Source organism: Saccostrea echinata, unplaced genomic scaffold, assembly GCF_033153115.1.
Source record: "Saccostrea echinata isolate AGI-Se365-2 ecotype Australia unplaced genomic scaffold, CSIRO_AGI_Sech_v1 ptg000064l, whole genome shotgun sequence".
Taxonomy (NCBI): domain Eukaryota; kingdom Metazoa; phylum Mollusca; class Bivalvia; order Ostreida; family Ostreidae; genus Saccostrea; species Saccostrea echinata.
This window is the reverse complement of record NW_026889813.1, coordinates 4,007,021-4,021,913: the sequence shown is the minus strand read 5'-3', so window position 1 is coordinate 4,021,913 and position 14,893 is coordinate 4,007,021.

Below are 14,893 nucleotides of genomic sequence, written 5' to 3'. Positions count from 1 at the left end.
ATATAATTGAAACTTTCAAATTTTCTATTGCTATATTTGTCAAATATTACACTGTAATGTAAAATATTGCTTTATTTTAAAATCAATTTCTAAAGACAGGTAAACCTCATTGAAGAGAGAGAGAGGTACAAAGCAATGAGTGGTAATTATACCCGCACTTTCTAAAGAAAGTTCGGGTATATTGTTGTTACTCATGTCTGTCCGTCCGTCCGTCTGTCACACTCTTCTCTTTCAAACTCCTCTTACATTTTACATTGCAGCCTAATCATCTTTTGGTGGTGTCATGTAGGCGTGCAGTAAGGTTTCGGAATTTTCATTTTCACCCTGGGGGTCAAATGGGGGTCGAAAAATGACGTTTTTTATGCAAAAAGCCCTTGGTTCCCTGAACTCCTCTTACATTTTACACAGTAGCCTAATCATCTTTTGGGAGATGTTTGGTGGTGTCATGTAGATGTGCAGTAAGGTTTTCGGAATTTTCATTTTCACCCTGGGGGTCAAATGGGGGTCGAAAAATGACGTTTTTTATGCAAAAAGCCCCTTGTTCCCTGAACTCCTCTTACATTTTACACAGTAGCCTTATCATCTTTTGGGAGATGTTTGGTGGTTTCCTGTAGATGTGCAGTAAGATTTCGGAATTTTTATTTTCACCCTTGGGGTCAAATGGGGTTCAATTTTTTTTTCTTCTAAATATTTAACATGTTTAAACACCCTGGTTCCCAGAACGTCCCTTATATTTTATGCATTAACCTTAAATCATGATCATTTGGAAGATGATTGGTTTTGTCCTGTGGATGTGTAAAATGGTTTCAAAATTTGCATTTCCATGTGGATGGCAAATAGGGGCAGGAAAAAAAAGGCCCCTCCCTAACTCATAGGGTCATGATGTGTACAAACTTGAATCTACACTTCTTGAGAATGTTTCCATATTAATCATGCTCTTGTTGTTCTTGAAAAGAAGAATTTTGAAGATTTTTTCCCCTTTTATTCCTATATTACCCCTTCTTGTGGCCTAACCCTACCCTTGGAGGTTATGATTTGAAAACTAGAAATATGTCCATAGGACATGAATGCCCAGCCGAATGTATATTACTAATGCAACATGAAAATTTGTATGAGTGTATGAAGTTTGATGAGAATATCTTGAACAGTTTCTTTAAAATTGAAACTAAAATCTAAAAACAATTGGATATAGTTGATAAATTCTCACCAAATTATGTATAAGTGCATGCTTACATAAAAATATCTTAAATTGTTTCTTTAAAACTAAGAAAAACACAAATTAAAGAGAAGGGAGGTCAAGGTCACAGGAAAGTGCAAGGTGAAAAGTTTTTGATGCAGTTGAATAGCTCTCAATAATACATATCAGCATATTAGGTTTGATTACAATATCTTGAATGATTTATTCAAAACTGAGCTTAACACTTATTTAAGAAAAGAGAGGTCAAGGTCAAAGAAAAGGTTGAGGTCAAAATGTTGATGCAGTTGAAAAGCTAACATCAGTATGTATTTACTATTAGCATATGAAGTTTGATAAAAATATCATAAATGGTTTATTTAAAACATAGATAAACACTAATTTAAAAAAGTGAGGTCAAGGTCAAAGAAAAAGTCAAGGTCAAAAAAGTTGATGATAATCATAGCTCTCAGCAGTATGTATCAGCATATGAAGTTTGATAAATATATCTTGAATTGTTTATTCAAAACTGATCTAGACACTAATTTAAGAAAAGTGAGGTCAAGGTCAAAGGAAAGGTCAAGGTCAAAAAGGTTGATGCAGTTGAAAAGCTTACATCAGTATGTATCAGCATATGAAGTTTTATTACAGTACTTTGAATGATTTCATTAAAACTAAGCTAAACACTAATTTAAAGAAAAGTGAAGTCAAGGTCAAAGAAAAGGTCAAGGTAAAAAAATGTTGATGCAGTTGCATAGCTCTTATCAATATCTATCAGCATATAAGTTTGATAAAAATATCATGGATGGTTTTTTGAAACTGAGCTCTGAACTGAGCTAAAAGCAAAGCGTGACAGAAGGACAGACGGCAGGATGGAAAGACGGAAGACGGACATGACAAACACTATATGCCTCGGCCATATTCATGGTGGGGCATATAAAACTTGAAACTACACTATATGAAGCTGTTTCCATGTCAAAATGACTGACAAGCAAATTCAAAGAATTGCAGTCCCCTACTTTCTATGTCCTAGTGGATGGGATGTCATTATTTATAACAAATCATTTCAAATATGCACGCCCTATCATATGTCATTCAAAAGTAATCACCAAAGTTAAAATTATTGAAAATTAGGTAAAACATCAACGTCAAGGGGTAAAAAATCAAAGCATGTTCGGAAACATCTTGTTACAGGTAATGTACATGTCAAATATGAAAGTCCTATCTCTTCTCAATCAAAAGTTATAAGGAAATATAACATTTTTGAAAAGTAGGTTAAACTTCTAGGTCAATGTCACAGAGTCAAAAGTCATGATATATTTAAAAAGGTCTTGTCACAGGTAATATATATGTATAATATGAATGCCCTATCTTTTCTCTTTCAAAATGATCATTTAAAATAATGTTAATTTTTTTGAAAAGTAGGTCAAACTTCAAGGTCGTGGTCATGGGTTCAAAGATCATTGTATATTTAGAAAGTTCTTGTAGGTTATGTACATGTGAAATATGAAAGCCCTATCTCTTATTATTCAAAAGTTATGACCAAGGTTAAATTTATTGTAACAGACGAACAGACTGACAAACAGACAGACTGACAGACAAATGAGATTTAATATCCCCTAGGTCCCTTTCGCGAAAACGGGGGACAATAATGCCCTTGCTGTTCATGAGAAGAAGATTTATGATGGAAAAAATCCCCAGCATTTTTCTATGTAAATCTTTGGATCCCCATACGTGGCCCCACCCTACCCCAGTAGGTCATAATTTGAACAAATTTGAATCTACACTAAGTCTATGTAAAAGAAAGTGTCAACTTTTTGGGCCCAGTCAGTGGTTCTTGATAAGACTTTTTTAAATGATACCACCAAATTTTCACTAATTCTTGATTATCTCCCCTTGAAAGAGGGTGTGGCCCTTCATTTGAACAATCTTGAATCCCCTTTACCCGAAGATGCTTTGTGGCAAGGTTGGTTAAAATTGGCCCAGTGGTTCTAGTGAAGAAGACAGAAATGTGAAAAGTTTACAGACGGACAGATGGATGACAGACAAAATGTTATCAGAAAACCAGAAGAACTCAAGCTAGTGAGCTAAAAACTTATGATCACAAGTTCTTTAGAAAGAGTTAAAGTATTTGAAAAGCAGTTTTTTTTTTCATGCATTGTTCTAAGAAGCTGAAAATGTATGACTTGTATCCATGTTGAAAAAACTGCACATTTTAGAAAACAGTATGATTAAAAATAATTAATCTTAAGCATGTTAAGTTGCTTTGAGTAGCAAAATAAGCTAAAGTGGTATAGCTAATTCAACCACAGAGCTTAGGTTAAGTCAATTTTAAGATGCACAACCTTTTCAACTCTTAATCATTCTTAAAATATTTATATCATCATTTCTGATTCAAGGGAAAACTAGAGATATGACCAGAAGTATATCTGTTGACTAATAAACATGTACATGTATATTGTGTTTTTAAGTCATTTGTTTGTTTGTTGTTAATGTCCCTCTCGGGAATTTTTCACTCATATGGAGACACCACCACTTAAAAATAATGAAGACGTACAAGTCGGATTAGAGGTTAACATTCATTTTAGGAGTTTTCAACAATTAAGACGTAAAGAGATAACTCCTTCCCCTCGCCCCTTCTCCTTCCCAGACCCCTGTTTGTTCATGCATGTATGCAAACTAATACTTTGTTTTGACATAAAAAAAATGTTAATATATACAAATAGTTTAATGGTCCATCTGTTTGAATGATTTTCATTCCTAATTCTAGGAGGGTACATGGGTTGACCCGAATTCACGAATGAAATGTCAAGCAATCTTATCATTGATGCACTTTTATTTAATTTGATGTAGTCATATTGTGAACATTTCCAGTTCATTAAGAGAGTTGGGATGACCTCCAGAGGTTCATAACCTTAAACCATTAGATATACATAACATAATAACACAAGAAACAAAATTATGCATAGTCAAATGGAAAAGTTTTCTACTTTTTTGGAGTCACATGACCATTTGTCATTTCAGGGACAGGGAGCGGCTAGGGAGATTGCCCCCCCCCCACCCCCCTGGAATTTGCAGAGTTATTTAAATAGGACTATGATTATACTGATTTACAGAAGCAAATTAAAAAATGACTGGACCCCCCCCCCCCCCCCATAAAAAAAAAAACGGACCCCGCCATCATTGCTTTTTTTTGTTTGTTTGTTTTTGTTTGTTTGTTTGGTTTTTTTCTTTGCTTCACAGGAAATTCTGGGCTGGAAATTTTTTTGACTGAGGTGTGGGACTCCCCCCCCCCCCAAAAAAAAAAAAAAAAAAAAAAATCCTGGATTTGTGCATGTTATTGAATGTAATGTCGACAACGGGATATAACTCTTCAGAATGTGAAATATGTCTACTGTCTCATCCGATGATCTTTGATCCTTTTTAAACTTTAACCTAACCATTTGCATTTCGGTTTATTTTACCCCAGTCTACACTTAAATTTGTACTTACCGACTGTCATAGGTCCTGTCAACTTCATGAAATATAATCCAATTAAAACACAAAATGAATTAATTCTTACTGATATACATGTAATGATGTTTTCACACACTGCACCATGTGCAATCACTCGGCACACCTCGGCCGATTCGTACCTTATCTAACGTTCTAACGTTTGATGAAGGTTGACGGAATCAGCCAAGGTTTGCCGAATGCATGTGCAATCTAAAAATGATAATGGTAAAACTAGTACTAGTAGGGTGACGCAAGCCCAATGTGATGAAGAAATTTTCAAAAAAGTGTTCACATACATGTACAGTACAAAAACAAATTTTAAATTATCACAACAAACGATGTTTTTAACATAACTTTACCATCTAGCTATAGGCCTATTTCCAAAATCAGGAAAATTGTGTGTGTGTGTGGGGGGGAGGGTGGTGACAAAATTGATTGGGTAGGGCTTTTCAAGAGGGTTTTTGCCTAATTAAATACTAAAAGAAAGTTTGCACATTTTGATAAATTCATTAAAAACGCTTTGTACTAAAATAATATTATTTGTTGTTGAGAAAATAAATTAAAAAAAGTTCAATTATGGGTCAAAAATTTATATCCCTCTTTTATCAAAACCTAATTTACATCATTAATTAAATTCTGTTATTTCAGATTGGTAATGAATTAAGTAAAGGAAATACCTATAAGAGGCTCATAGGTCACATGGTCACCTGAGCATTTTATGCTCGATTTGACAAACACATGTACTGTGTAAATTATAGAATTATTTTGGCTTTTTCCTTGGTAGGCCCAATATGAAGGAGTGTGCATTTACAGGCAAACACCTTAGTGCGGGTATTACTGTCTCATGACAGCATCTAGTTAAGTTTTGTTTTGCACTTAGGAAACCTCTTAAACAATCTGAAAATGCTGAAGGAATATATATATATATATATATATATATATATATATATATATATATATATATATATATATATATATATATATATATATATATATATATATATTAAAATTTCGTTGCTTTTCATTAGTTCAAATTTGCCGCTCAATAATACAAACGTAGTAACGGAATTAACGGAAGTGATGAGAAGCGAGGGGAGGTAAAAACTGATACATAGGCCTAGCAGTCTTGTTGTTTGTTTACATGTGATAAGATCGAATTATTGTTTGAAGTTAAAGGTACATGTACCTTTATTAAACCTGGAATTTTCCATGAATCCCGAGGACTGGAAATGAGAGGATTATATGGATACAGATGATTCAGGGGGGGGGGGGTGTCCACATACCAAACCAGGTTATACAGAAATAATTTGTGTTCCTTTTTGGATATTAACCAATCAGAGGCTAGAATAAAAACAAAATTATTTGGGATGTCAACGAGTACCCGGTTAACCGGGTACTCGATCGAACGTCCGAGTATCGAATACTAAAAATGGTACTCGGTTACTCGGATGTGTATTTTTTTTTATTTCAAAGTACATATTTTTATCAAAAACCTATCAAAAAATAACTTAAATATGCACACGGTAATTAGCGTGTCGTCATCTACACCTGTAAATACCCGTTATCGCCTGTGGCTGTGTATATACAGTAGTTAGTGACCAATAATTTGGTACACAACTGTTCTCACCTATTGTGGCCCTTAATTAATTTTTTTGGATGGCTTCAATAATTGTTTTCAGTGAACATCGTTTAAGTATGGTCTATTATCCTCAAATCATTTTTAAATTATTTAGTTAATATACTACAGCGAAATCGGACATGCTTAACCCACTTCAAAAGTGAAGAAATAACTAAAGATTAAAAAAAAAATTTGGAAAGTCAGTTTGCCTAGTAAGTTAAGTGTATATGGGAAGGGGGGAAGGGAGGGGACAAACAACAAATGAAATGATATTAGACTAGCGAAATAGAAGGAACAGACTATATTAGACTAGTGATCCCAGCAACGTCTGTTCCTTCTCTTTCGCTAGTCTAATAATCACAATGCAAACCTGCGCAACAGATTATCCTAGTGTTGATGAAATAGATCCTAAACAAGAACTGTAAACCATTTGTAATTTTTACGTATTAATTGTGTCTTTTGTGTTTATTTGATAAATAAAGAAAGGGGTGTACAAGGCGAGGACGGTCCCCCGCTCTGGGACAATATATTTCTCATTTATCAAAGTTCACGGAAAAGTTATATTTTTCTAAAATAATGTTTCAGTAATGTCAGCATAACACATTTAATTCAATTATTTTATTGAATGACTTTTTGATTGATTATAATTTGCTTTTTAAGTTGACAGGAAAGCACATTTAGTGGAAAATTCGTTTATTAGAGACATAAAAAATGATTTTTGAATATGAATGGGTCAAGTTTCTATTTATAAACTTGATAAAAACAGCTTTAGGGTTAAACAGAGCTTAACGAGGCTCAAGAAAATGAACACACACTTGTATTTACATTTTTACCAAGTACCCGGGTACTCGATCGGAAAAAACGTCCGAGTAACCGATTATCAAAAATTGACCGATTTGACATCCCTAAAAATTATATATATATATATATATATATATATATATATATATATATATATATATATATATATATATATATATATATATATATATTAAAAAATAATAATAACCTGTGGTTTTGTATTGAATAGGAAGCTTGTTCAATCAAATCTCTGAGAGAAATGAAGTTGGAGAAGTACACTTTGCCTGCTTTCTGTTATCTACTGCTCTCTCTAGTGGCAGAGATTCACAGAGTGAACGAGTGTCATTATATTTATCCTATTTAGTGATGTAACGGTTTAAAATTTAAAGGTAAACATTTCAGATAAATGTATACGTCAGTATTTTACATTCGATTGCTTTTTCATTATTGATCTATTTATCAATTTATTATCTATCATTTAGTGATTCAGGGGCAATATGAAAACCATCTATCCTTCTGTGTTCAATAATTCAGAAGTGAAAAAAGAATAAGATATACTACAAGATCAGTATGTACTGGTCCAATTTTACCAAGCATGTAACAACATTGTCTTTGTTTGTAAGGTTTATTATTTTAATTGTAATATAGAAGAAATGGGATTTAATTCTACAAATGGCAATGCAACTTACACCCATAGCTCCCTTTCTAAGGAAGAAAATCTTGAAAATCATATGTCAGTTCAAATATTTTTAATATTCCCAACAATCAAATGAATTTGAATTATCATATTTATATTGGATTCCAAAACTTATAAAAATCCTTACAAAGATACATAGCGGATTCCAGTAAACGTTCTTCCAAGCCTCATTCTTTACTCCTCACTATAACATTAAAAGCATTTAAGGAGAAACTTCAGGAGTACTGTTAACAATATATTCGGGAAGTGGTGCAAATTAGATGTGGATACTTAAAAATTCCAAGAAAAATTTGGAAAATTTGAAATCACAATATTTTACCAAAATAAATAACATAAAAACTTACGACTTTTCAACTCTGCATACAACCATTCCCCACGATAAATTAAAGCCCAGGCCTTTTATGACATCATTGGCAGCTGCTTTTTCAATAAAAATGGAACTCTTAAATTTACTTACCTTGTCATTGGTCATTTGCAAAATTATTTTTTTAAAAAGCATTCTGCTTATACAAGTACTCTGAAGTTAAAAAGATGCTTGAGTTTCTGATTGACAATATCTATGAGGTTTTAGGAGACCAGGTCTTCCAACAATCTGTTGGAATTCCCATGGGTACCAATTGCACCCGTTGTTAGCAGACCTATTTTGTATTTATATAAAGCATATTCAAAATCTTATACATGAGAAAAATCTCTTGCTGTGGCATTCGACTCGACATTTTAGATGAATCGACGACGTATTATCAATTAACAATAGTTATTTCCATTCATATCGACACGATATATATATCGATACGATATATCCAAGTGTGCTTGAAATAAAAGATACCACAGAGTCTGACACATCTCTTTCATACTTGGTTTTTTTTACTAGACAAAGTCGTTAATGGTAATCTAACAACCAAGCTTTATGATAAACGTGATGACTTTAACTTTTCAATCGTCAACTTCCCCTACTTATACACCAATGTACCCTTATCACTTGCATATGGGGTGTGTAACTCTCGCAAAAGCATGCTCTTCGATTCGTGTGAACAATTTCTAGAACGATGTAAGTTATTGACAAACAAGTTGATGAAACAAAAATATCAACAGTCTCGTTTAAAATCATCATTTCGTAAGTTCTATGGTCGATACAATGACCTAGTCAGCAAATGCAATCTATCATTAAGTCATATGCTGACTGACGTTTTTCATACTAATTTGTAGGCCAATATTTACACACTTAATTGTCGACAGATTTTTCCGTTATTTACCGATCATGACAAGATGCATCTGGCGGGTTTGACCGGTCGGAAGGGGATGCTCATTCCTCCATGGCACCTTATCCCACCTCTGTGTTTGGAGGTCCGTGTTCGCTGTGCTCCCGATTTGTATTGTTTTAATCGACTTTGAGCTTGAATGCTGTTTGTAATCTCCATATTTCACTAGTTTAAAATGTTATTCAACACGAAAGGTATACTGTACACATACTTTTCCCCCACGGAGACATAGTTCCGTGGAATCGAAAAATTCGAATTCCCTTCAATCCGCGGGTATAAAATTACGATTTCTTGGATTGAGATTTTATGTTCAAATGCACTTTAAGTGTGACGTGACAAAGTTCCGCAGAAAATTTGTGACATATCATAAATTATTTCCAGTTGGGAAAAAGCGTGTCTGCAATATTACATAATGCATTTTTGACCTAAATCATAATGCAGAATGGTAAAGTGCTATTGTTAAAAATACTTGAAACTGCCTTGAACATCGCTATTTAAGCAAGTTTTGAGGGGTGAGACCAGAGTGGGTCAATTTAACTTCAGTTTGATATGTTACTTTGAGGAGACAGTTTATGATTTTATGATGACGACAAAGGAAAAGCTAAGTGTAGACGGACTGCTAGTTCCAGCATTTTGCCACTTCAAACCTTAACAGACGCCCGGAAACGAATTGCAGGTATTGAAAATTTACCCATTAGGAAAGATGACGTTTTTGGTATTTGCTATCCAAAATCAGGTACTTTTTTTCGTATGGTATCTATTCTCTTGTTTCTAGAACGGTAGATAAATATTTCAAATAGCTCTTATCTTTTCTTATCTGTGGAAAATGAAAGACAATGTTATTTTTATATAATAATTCTGAAACATATATAAGATAAAGAAAATTCATAATTATTACGATCTAAGTATTCTAAATTGTGAAAGTTTAAAATTTCGCGAAATTATTATTTTCTGGATTTAGGTAAATGCATAAATATTTTTGTTAACTTAAAATGCGTTTTTATTTGAATAAAAACACATTTTCTTATTAGTAATGTACATGTATACAGTTGTTACACATCTGTCGTTTGCATGAAAGAGTATCTACCAACTGGATTAACACTTCTTTATGTGGCCAAATTTGAACCTTGCAATGAAAGAAATAACTGTATTTCGACATTGCATTTGCAATTCAATAAAATATACCCACGGATCTCTACCTTTCTAATCCATGCGTAAAGCACATTCGATAAGTCGACTATTAAAAAATTACATAACATAGGATAATGGAAGTTATATAGAATATAAAAGCTTCAACTAGTACATACAAATGAACTTTACAAACTAAGTTTTATCAGCATTTCAGCAAACGTAGGAGATCTCAATTCAATCGGAGGATTTCATTTGTGATGAGCGCTGCAGTTACTGTGAAATCGTTGATTGCTTTCCTTCAAACACAAATTACACATGACTATATATCATTTTTTATGCTTGATAACAACAAAAGATATTTTGTGTCATAGAAATCAAAACGTGCACTGAATCTTAGTTTAATTTCTCAATATTTTTTGTTAAAAATATTATTAATGATAATTAGATTGAGTAATTATTCAGCAGTAGATTATGTCTAAGTATGGATCATAAGGAGTATTTGTGATTGATGTAACAGGGTAAAACTGTTTACTTCCTGATCATTGATAGTCTATCCTCTTTCAGCCATCTTTTTGTCTACTCAGAAACGCTAGAAAATTATACGTTTTCGGAAGAAATGTAAGATATGTAATTGTATTTAATGATAATGGCAAACGTATGCGTTTTTGAGAGGTTCAAAGATGCATTGAGTCTACATGCTCCAATTAAATGTATTAGCTATGTCTTCTTCTGAATGGAAAGGAATCCTCTGGATGATTTAACAAGGAATATCCTTAAAAGTACAGAATTTTTAATTTTCATTATATCTTTTATATCAATTTTTTTGGGGTGCATCCAATGAAATTTGACATCATTAGAGAAGGTTTAATTCACCATGCATCGGACACCCTCGTACTTGAACAAGTTCTAGCAAGTTCTATTGCTATTACCGAATATTATCAAAATGAATCTAAGGATGTAACCTGTGATCCAGATATGAATTTGTGACACTATTTAATGCTATTTATTAAGAAAAAATCATTAAAAATGATTTTTTTTGGAAGGAGGCTCATTTCACCATGGATCGGACAATATTCACCATGCAGCGGACAAACAGTCTTTTGAACCGTACAAATGTCATATTTTTATCTCATTGACGCTTAAAACATTCGAGCTTTTAAATTAGTGGAATGAAAATATTTGTAATGTTTATCTCTGAAATATTTTCTAGCTTAATTTGATTGATTCAATCGATCCACAAGGGTGGAGAGGTTTAAAATGCATCACATCGCATAAAAAATGCTTTGCAATGCTGAGTACTATGGCAACTTGACAAATTTCACCAAAGACGGACTCGTTTCCTTGAGGTATAATGAAAGAAAGACAACTTTAAATTTGAAAAATCGTAAAATTCTGGTTATTTCCCTTTTATGATGATGTTAAATATGACGTCACTTCAATGTCGTTATCGTGGTATTTTTATCACAACATGATAGTAAATATCGGCATCATTAAAAAGTTTAAATTTTAGGCTTTAAGACAGAAACATATCAAAACACAGAAACATTCAGAGTTGATCCAAGATTATTGCTTAAATATGTCCGAAGCAAGGTATGTGTCCTATGCATGGTGAACTCATCTTACTTCATTTAATTTCAAAAAGGAAACCATTGGCTGAATGAAATAGTTCCCCGCCTTCAGAATTCATGTCTGGACACCCCTCACAAAATGACCGACACCTTCCTAGAGTTTATACCAAATCTACAGGAATTGGAGACTGTTCCTTCGCCTCGAATAATGGCATCCCATCTTCCAGTTAAATATATTCCAAAGGAAAACAATGGAAAAATTATCCAATCCATTCGTAACTCGAAGGACATTGTAGTGTCCGCTTTTCATCATTATACAAAAGATCCATTTATCAAGGACTACGTGCCTCTTGACTGGCCCACCTTCTTGAAAAATGAAAATGAAATAATTTGCGATTTTAACTGCATAAGAATAATGAACAACATCAAAACTTACCACTGCATTCATTTTTATTGCTATTTAAATCCCACACAGCAAGATATAAACAAGTCACTGATCGCAATGCACTTGTCCATGTGACGTTATCATGGTAAAATTTGACGCATTTTTTGTGCAGTGAGAGTCAAATCAAGTAATTTTTCACAGCAAAAAATACATTTTATTATTAAAGAGAATATTATTTGCAAATGTTAGTTAGACCATTAATACAAATCTGAAACCTTTGTTTACTGCCATTATTTAAAAACTATCAAGAGAATGTGTTGAATTAATTCTACCCTGTCTTTGATACATTTTTGCATGTTTCACGCCGAGGCGCTTCATTCATCGCCTTTTTGCAAGGGCATACACTTAATAGATCTTGACCATTTTTTTTTAAATATTCATAACGTTCATATTCCTTAACTTGAAAAGTGCTGCTACTTTCCTGAAATCGAGAGCATTACTTAATAAATGCATAAAATACTTGGTAAAGGTCACATATATTCGACTAGAGCTTTGAAATTCAAACTAATAAAATGCAAATTCTATTTAAAGCAGCAGCATTTTTCGTAAACAAATTATTATTTAAATTTTTAATTTTAACTATTGTATGCCCTTGCGATATTGAAATTTGTTCATGACCTACATATAGTACACATTATATACATTTATCACCTGGCTGTCAAATAACGTGACCAAAGAAAAATTCAATACAGGGCGGCGTATACAATTTTATTTCGATTAATATTAAATTCATATAGTAGATTTATAAAAATAAATTCAGTTTAAAAATGGTATGTATTTATGCACGTCCATTTTCCGTTGCTCCTTCGTAGTACGCCTTAACAGAGCTGCGTGCCATATACATTCTTCGTTAGAAATACTCATCTCAAGTTTAATTTTAAACAGACTGTTACTATGGAAGTTGGTTTGAACGAGAGAAAGTGTGGGAAGAAGCAGCACGAAAAAATCCCGAAAAGATGCTGATTGTCTATTATGAAGATCTTAAGAAAGTATGTTCAACAAAGTGACTTTTTGCGTTAACATCCCCAGGCATTCTATTGTAATTAATGCCACTTTTTCTTTAATTAAAAGATACTGGACATAGGTTGTTTTAATGTTTAATTGAGAATGGGATGGAGGCGATGCGACAGATATCCAATTTTCTCGGAACCTCGTCTGATCCTACATTTCTTCAGGCTGTTTATGATGAATGTACCTTTGCGAAAGTAAAAGAAAGAAAAAGGATTCAATATGGAACTTTATCTACAGAAAAGGATAAAACTTGGAGTTTTCTAAATCTAAGATGAAATATCTTTCAAGAAAAGAATCCATTTAAAAAAAGTATACAAATTTGTATAATAAATGTTCTGAATTTTCGCATCCATACTTTAGAAGAGGTTGGTGATTGGAAATCGATGTTTACTGAGGAACAGAATAAGAAGTTTGATCAGGTCTTCAATGAAGAAATGAAGGATTCAAAATTAAAAATACAATGGGAGTAAATGGTTTTTAACAATTTTCGAAAGACTTTGTATATTTATCAAATTTTTCCCGACATTTAACATGTAAAAGATGATGATGTATTCCCTTATAACCAATATTAACAATCTATCAAATGGAATAATTTGGAAGCATAAATTGTAGTTGTGTGTGGCATTTTTGCGACACATGTACTGAGTATAATGGAGAAAAATGTGTAAAAAGGAAACATTTTTTGCTAAAATTTAGGTTATCAACCATATAAACAGACGTAAATAATCGGTATTATTTCTGATTATTTAAAAAACCACATTTACATCTTTAAAAAAAAATAAGAACCAATTCTGACATAATCACTTATTTATGTGCTAACAAAGTACTTTTTTTAATACAATATTTCATTTTTATTTACAATAAAGATTCATTAATGTTACAATTCAGCAGTATACATATTGAAAAACTTTACAAAAGAGAATTGACTATCTGGAAAATGTGTTTGTTATCCGATCACTAATAGAGCACAAATACTGAACAATTTTCCGGAAAGGGGAGTTAAAGGGGGATGATATTCTAAACATGCTAGAAGTTTTCTACACTGATCCTGAGGTGAATATTTAATCACCTAACTCATGCTACATCCTTGAACTTTAGTGAGTTTATTCTTAACTAGAATAACCAAAAGCAAAAGTTACAATTCGTTACGCTACTGCAAATATTTCAATATGCACAAGAAAAAGACAAAAATCCAGTTACAATCACCTTTCATGTTTAAAGAAATAAGAAAATTTATTAAAACACAGCTGTAATTGATTCATCTCAGGTAGGTTAAGGCAGTACCCAGATCATTTTTCGGCAAATTTAGACTTTTTCGTAAAATGTAACATTGATAAATCGGAAAATCCATAGATAAAATATTTACTATTATTATCCATTGCATAGACTTCATTGAGTTTTAGGCTTAAAGAGGCACTCCGCTACGACGTCATCACATGACGTCTATAAATAAAAAAATTGCCTTAATGAAAAAGTGAAAAGTTCAACACTACCCCGGGGATAATTCATTTCTTTATGCGAAAATAATACTGTAAAAACATCATTGGGCCATAAACAGTGCTGCTAGAATCTTTCCCTACCGACACAGAAAAAATATTCCCAAAGTTTCGCATGAAACCTTACCAAAATTTCTACATATTGTACATACGATCAAGGAATTGTCATCAATCCATGTTGACCACACGATTCTAGCA